We start from the raw sequence: 7,960 nt of genomic DNA on the forward strand, positions 1-7,960 counted from the left end.
ATGGGCCCGCTCAGTATAAAAAATTTCCAATTATCAGGCCCCACCTGGTATTGGCCCCCGCACAGTACACATATAAACATATAAACTTATAATCATACAAACACATGCAATAATCACAAAGACAATATCATACAGTACAGTCATCGGGCCCCACCCAGCATCGAGCCCCGCTCGGTATACATACCAACGCATAACACATGTAAGAGTCAAGCAGACATGTAGCATCCTAACATAATAAACCATGGGCCAGCATTGGTGCCTTCGACCCGCTAAGCACGGTGAGGAAAGTCACCTCAGACTGCCGAATATCATAGATAAATCTCTGGCTGCTGGTATGCCCGCGCTATCATCATAAAATAACATCCATTAATAATTTGATACTGACCCATAACTAAGAGTCTAAACTAGGGTAAAAGAATATTTTACCCTTTACCTAACCTGGCCCAAGGCTAAGGCCCAAACCAACTACTCAAAAAGCCCAATTTCAAAATGGTCACCCAAAGCCCAATTATGGCTCAATCTTCCAAATTGGGCCCAAATCCCTCCATGGGCCTTTAACCAAAAGAATCCAGTATAACAACATCAGCCCAAAAATAGGAATCTGATGGCCCAACAAGACCCTAATCTCCTAAGATCCAAACATGGGCCCAAAACCGAGAAGCCCAAATCCGAAGCACACCTGTTGAGTACGCAGGGCATACTCAGCTCGTATGCTTAGCGTACACCCTCTAGGGCTAGTACGCCCAGAATACTCCTAAGTTGGCCACCACACTTCATTAAGCACTTAATCCATTGAGACTTCTAGCCAAACTCTCAGATCTGATTCTATAAGACGACTTATCAAGTAAAGTTGGCAACATTACACACACGCATGGCTTATTGGGCTCAAGAGCTTAACAAAGGTGTTAACACATGTATGGTCCAAGATACACCATAAATTTTGCATTCTTATGAACAAGGGGACCAAAAGATGCCTAGATCTAACACCAATACTTCTGGAGTGAGTTAAGAAGCTCATCAATCACTCTAAGGACTCAAAAAGCATAAAGTAATAGCATAGCTAGATCTAGCATCATGGATCATCAAGATGTTGAGATTTTTAACTCAAAAGGATTGCAAATGATGAGCTAATCTTGGATCTTCAAGCTCAAGATACCTCTCCAAATGGTCCTCTTCTTCTTCTCCTTCACAAACCACCAACAAATACTCTTTAGGGTTCAAAACTTACAATAACACACTAAGGTTTTAATTTATGGACGAAGGAAGGCGAAGGTTAGTTAAACATGACCAAATGAGGCTATCACAAGGTTTAAATATGGTGCAAACCCTAAAAATTAGGGTTTCATTCTTACTTACGTACTCCCAACATATGTGGATTGGACCCACGATCACGACATCAGGCTAGTATGTTAGGCGTACCACATAGTACACCTCACGTACTAGATTAAGGACCAAAATGCAAAGTTTTAGATAAGAAGGGTTAAATGCAAAACTTACCAAACTCGAGTGTTACAATTCTCTCCCACTTGAATCATAATTCGTCCTTAAAGTTTGCTGCTCTAAATAGCTTTGGGTAGCTCTCCCTCATCTCATCTTCCGGATCCCACATCCATTCAGAACCCTGGCGATGCTGTCACTGGACTTTTACCAACTCAAAAATGTTGTTCCTTAAGGTTTTCGTCTTCCGGTCAAGAATCGTCACTGGTCTCTCAATATAATTCAGGTGGTCATCCACCTGAATGTCCTCCAATGGAACTATTGTGGAATCATCTACTAAACACTTTCGCAGCTGAGACACATGGAATGTGCTATGGATCTGACTGAGCTCATCTGGAAGATCGAAGCGATATGTAACTCGACCCACCCAGGCTAAAACCCTGAAAGGACCGTTGTACCTTGGGCCCAACTTGCCCCTCTTCCTGAATCGGATGACACCTTTGCATGGTGACACCTACAGGAGAACTATAACCCCAACCTGGAACTCTAGACCTGCTCGGCGTCTATTGGCATAGCTCTTCTGCCGACTCTGAGTTGTCTGGAGTCCACTCTGAACCTGCTGAATCAACTCAGAGGTCTTGAGTACCACCTATGTACTCTCCATAACCCGCTGGCCGACCTCACCCCAACAAATCAGGGTCATGCATTTCCTCCCATAGATCATCTACAAAGTAGGTTAATCGATGTTGGCGTGATAGTTGTTGTTTTATTAAAATTCTGCTAACAGAAGATACGTATCCTAACTCCCACTGAAGTCCAAAACACACGTCCGAAGCATATCCTCAAACATCTGAATAATCTGCTCCCTCTGACCGTCGGTCTGCATGTGAAATGTTGTGATGAAATGAAGAGAAGTACCCAACTCATTATGGAACCTCTTCCAAAACCTGGAAGTAAATTGGACATCACTGTCTGAAACCACCAAAACCGGCACCCCATGTCGTGCTACAACCTCCCTGATATATACCTCAGCTAATTTCTCCGCATAAATACTCTCCTGAATCGCGATGAAAATGTGCTCTTGGTCAACCGAACCACGATGACCCAAATCGAATCCACTATGCGTATAGTCCAAGGCAACTTCGTGATGAAATCCATGGTAATCTCCTCCCATTTCCATAGGGGAATCTCCAACAGCTGCCTCATGTCGTTAGGTCGCTGATGCTCGCCTTGAATTTCTGATAAGTCAAGCACCTCTCCACATACCAAGCCACGTCCCGCTTCATGTAGGGCCACCAATAATCAGGACGAAAATCTATATACATCTTCGTCGCTCCGGGATGAATAGAGAACCTAGACTTGTGTGCCTCCTCCATCAGAACATGATGCACACCGCCCTAATATGGAACCCATACCCTCCAATGAAGACTCAACAACCCACAACTATCATAATAAAAGGAAACCACCTGACCCACAATCACTCACTCTTCTTATTCTCTTCCTTTATAGCTTCGATCAAAGCCTCCCGAATCTGATCATCCTCAAACATATATCTTTAATCAAATCCACGACCGCCTTGCGGCTGAGAGCATTGGCCACCATATTGGCCTTCCCCGGGTAGTAAAGGATCTCACAATCATAATCCCTTACTACATTCAACCACCGACGCTACCTCATATTCAGATTTGGATGATCTATCAGATACCTCAGGCTCTCGTGATCCGTGTAAATAATATAGTGGACCCCTTATAGGTAATGTCACCAAATCTTGAGGGCGAAAACCATAGCCCCTTGCTCCAAATCATGTGTCGGATAGTTCACCTCATGAGGCTTCAGTTGCCTTGAAGTGTAACCGCTCACGTGACCCATCTGCATCAAAACTTCCCCCAAACTCATGGTCAACGCATCACAATAAACCACAAAATCCTCAACACCCTCCGGCAGGGTCAAAATCGGTGCCTCCTATAATCTCTGCCTCAGGGTCACAAAAGTTGCATGCTGCTCAACCCCCCAGCAAAATGTGATTGTCTTCTTTGTCAACAGAGTCAAAGGACCATCTATCTTGGAGAAATCATGTATGAGTCTCCGATCGTAAGCTGCTAAACCAACGAAACTCCGAATCTAATATGGAGATCTCAGAACCTCCAACTGCATTACGGCCTCGACCTTGGCCGGATCGACCAGAATACAATTCTGGTTGACGAGGTGTCCCAAACACTGCACCTCATACAACCAGAACTCACACTTGGAGAACTTCACGAAAAGTTTATCCCTCCTTAAAGTTTTAAGGGTTTCCACCATAACTAACCCCTTAAACTTTAGGTTTAAAGCATCATGTTCAGTCTCTATGCATGCTTGAGAGTCCATTTCATAAATTTTGAGCCTTGTTCTAGGGTTTTTGGTAGAGCTTGGAATAGGGAAGTTCAGAAGGCAACAAATGAACAATAAGTAAGTTTGGATCCACCATTCTCTTTAGTTTTTTGAGCTGTTAAAGGTATCAAGTTCATACTTTGACACCTTTTCTTCTACGTTCAAGTTTTGTGTCATACTTTGGTGGGTTTTTTTTTCCATTTCTTGGATATTCTTGGAGTTTCAAGAACTCCAGAATGTGTGGTGGATTTCCTAGGTCCCTATACTTCTATTGATTATCAGAAAGGACCATGATTTGTGTATTTTGTGCACATGTTCAATGTATAGCCTCATTAAGGGTTTAATGAAATTTGAATGCTAGATCTAGCCTTATAATGAAGCCCTAATGGATAAAGTTGGAAACTTTATCCATTAATTCAGTATGGAAGAGTAGATATGGAAGTATGAGCTTTGATCTGAAAAGATTAAGCTCTTAATAAGAGAAATGGAATTTTGGTAGTGGCCATATCCTGGCGAAGTCAAAAATCATAACTGCCTTGTCCTAGCATTGCCACAACGTGGCCAAGAAGGGCCACATTGTGGCAATCTTCATCTTGATTGACTGTTTAACCTTGCGTTCCCACGACGTGGTCAAGGAGGGCCACGACCTGGCGTTGACTTTGACCAAGATTGATCGTTGACTTTTTGACCAATTTGACATATGGTTATACTTGAAGGATTTGGGTTGTTGATTAAGATCTTACCATTAGGAAAATTCAGTGCAGAAAGGGAAGTGTGTATGTAGCCCCGTAGGATAGAGTGAGAACTCTTGATCTAGGCTTTCTTGCTTGTTCCTTGTTTGGTTGTGGCTCTGTAGTAGGATCATCTATCTGAATGTCTATCTCACCTCTGATACATATGGCTTTGCATTCCTTGGAAGATTTGGTTATGTGTCCTTGTGTATAGGATGTTGATGTATTGTAGTGACCTATTTTTTTTTTATATATATATATATATATATATATGTATATATATATATATATATCATTATGTGTTAGGATGCAGCAGTAGTGATATGTCGGTTAGAGTACCAATAGGCTGATATTGTCTAATGGAATGCCCTAAGGACTATATGTAGCCACGTAGGATAGCCTGTGAACTCTTAAGCTAGGATTTCTTACGTGTTCCTTGTTTGGTTGTGGCTCTAAAGTAGGATCATCTGTTCAGGTTGCTATCTCACCTTTGGTTCCTTATGGATATGCATTCCATGGAGAGTTACTGGTAGCAGAGCAGTGTGTTGTGAAGGGTCTAATACGCGATAGTGAGTTGTATGATTGGTAGTTGCTTGTCTTTATGTGCCTACTTGATCTCATGTTTGTTTATATGTCGACATATTGAGTGGTTGTGGTTGAGGCGGTCCTGTTGTGTGCTATAAGCCAAGAGACCAGATGTGGGCCAACTATAAGATATAGGCACAGAGGCTTGAGAAGAACGGCTGGGTTGAGGCGGCAGGCCAACATACCTAGGGTAATCTAGTCTGGTGACTATGGACCCAATATGCATGCTTGTATATGTTCTGTTTTATTCAGTATTTTAGGGGAGCTCACTAAGCTTTGTGCTTACCCAGTTGATTATGCTTTCAGGTTATATTAGTGATCATGGTAAGGCGAAGGCGTGACTGTACACACACAGTAGCAACATTGAGGATTCTGTGTTTATTATATTATTTAGATTTTCGACAAATGTAATTTGGAATAAATGGTTTTCTTAAAATGGATTTATAATCGTGAAGTTTTGCCTTAAGAAAGGTGAAAAAATTTGGTTGTGAAAATGGGACGTTACGTAAACCCAAGACAAAAAAGTTGAGAAACTAAGAAATTGAATTTGTGTTTGTCCAATGGAATCTTTAGGACCAAAATCATATGTTGTAAAAGAAAGACGAAATGATGAAGAGTTGCCAGATTGTGTAGATTGCGAGAAGATTATGAGGATGGAATCCTCTTAAGGGCGAGTGTTTAGAACACCCCTATTATTCTTTGTGAATGAAAAATGTTGTATTGAATTTTAATGTAAAACGGAAATTCGGTCAAAAGTGAAAAAAGCTACAAAATATTAAGCACGAATTTTGGTTAATACCATGTTGTAAGTTAAAATGATACTTAGAAACTTATATTACGATCACTAGAATAGGTTTGAATAATTTGGTTGTGTGATATTGGTTGCAAGGGTAAAAATGAGACATTTGGTTAAGCAGTAAAACTGCAAAACGGATTACGTGATACATAATCTTGGAGTTATGAAATGAATAAATTCTATTTTGACAGAAAAGGTTGATGTACATTACAGAAATGGGCAATGTACAATGGGGAATGCTATGCATAAAATGGGTATTAACCTACATGTTTGAAAGTATGATGTGGACAAGGATGACAAGAACATGAAACGTGCACATTTGATAATGCGACACAACTTAAACAAAATGTGACATGTACATGTAGACTTAGTGATGTGTGCAGGACTTTAGAAATGATTATTATCATGTTAAAGTCAGTCATTTTCCTTTAATATCACATATTTGAGAGACATAGTAAAGGGGTAATTTCTAGGGTTGAACTCAAGATTGAAACTGCAACCAATGGATTGTAAAGGAGGATTAAGAATCAATTAATTACTCTTGAGTCAAGTTATCATCTTCATTCTCTTTCCCAAACTCATATGATCATCCATGGTGGGTTTTATAAGAGATACTAGAACTATAGTTTTTATATCATAAACTCTTAGTATAATTGTATAATTAATATTACAAATAGGATTTCAAACTTTATATGAGAAATTCGTTGTTGGATTCTTGAATTTGACATACGCAATCTTAAACCCTAATTGGATGATTTATGAGAAAATGGAAATTAAGCTTACGTGTAACGACCCAAAAATCAAGGGTAAAAATTTCATTTTTAATATAGCTAAAACATTGATACCATTCATTTCAAACATTTCAAATCATCGTTAAGTAAATCATTTATCAGAGTTCATCCCAAAATCATTCATTGCGGAAATCATAGGTGTGTGCACGACGATCAATCCGAGCTCTTCTTTTCCAAATCGATACCTGAAACCAAAACTGTAAACCGTAAGCACAAAGCTTAGTGAGTCCCCCAGAGCATACCCTACACACAATCCACATAACACATATCATATTAGCTATAAAAGTTATCTCTACCACATAAGCCCTGCATATAATCATATAAGGAACCCATGGAAACCCTCCAAGGCCTTACACCAAGTGCCACGGGAACCCCCCACGTGGTCTTATCTGCCATGGGAACCCCCACATGGTCTTCCTACCAAACAAGTCATAATGAAAAATATACATACAAACATATGAGCTAAACATACAAACATATAAGGATGCCCTAGAAACCCTCCAAGGTCTTACACCGGGTGTCACTAGAACCCCCATGTGGTCTTAGCCCACTGCCATGGGAACCTCCACATGGTCTTAGCCTGGAAAGCCATGGGAACCCCCCATAGGGTCTTATGTCCAACTGCCTCGGGAACCCCCCGGGGTCTTCCATGCAAGCAACATAGAATCAACTAGCACACCACATATCATAGAAATATCTAGCATACGACATATCACACAACACATATAAATAATTGCCATGGGAACCCCCCCCCCCCCCCCCGAGGTCTTCCACATAATCAGCTAGCATATCAGATATCATAAAATGGGCCGGCCTTGGAGCCTTAGACCCATTGGCATGGTGAGGAGACTCACCTCGCACTACAGAAGCTTCCCGCATGAATTCCTTAGTTGTTGCCCCGCCAGCTTCCCGAGCTATCACTACCAATCAATATACCCAATTAGCAATTGGTAACATACCATAATCCTTAATCCATTCAAGGGGTAAAATGACCATTCTACCCTTGGCCAAGTATGATCCAAAACTAAGTCCCAAACCCAAAACAAAAGCCCAACACTATAATGTCCATAAAACCATCAATGGCCCAATTTTCTAAATTGGGCCCGTACCTTTCTAATGGACCTTATACTAAAGCCCAATATTCTCCTTAGTCAATAATCCTGGCCCCAATTGGCCCATAAAGGCCCACAACAACCTAATCCAAGAGTTAGCCCAAACCGAGGCCCACAAATGTGAATTCGATTTCAATA

Source organism: Lactuca serriola, chromosome 2 (assembly GCF_051521515.1).
Source record: "Lactuca serriola cultivar US96UC23 chromosome 2, Lser_US96UC23_V15, whole genome shotgun sequence".
In the NCBI taxonomy this organism is placed as follows: domain Eukaryota; kingdom Viridiplantae; phylum Streptophyta; class Magnoliopsida; order Asterales; family Asteraceae; genus Lactuca; species Lactuca serriola.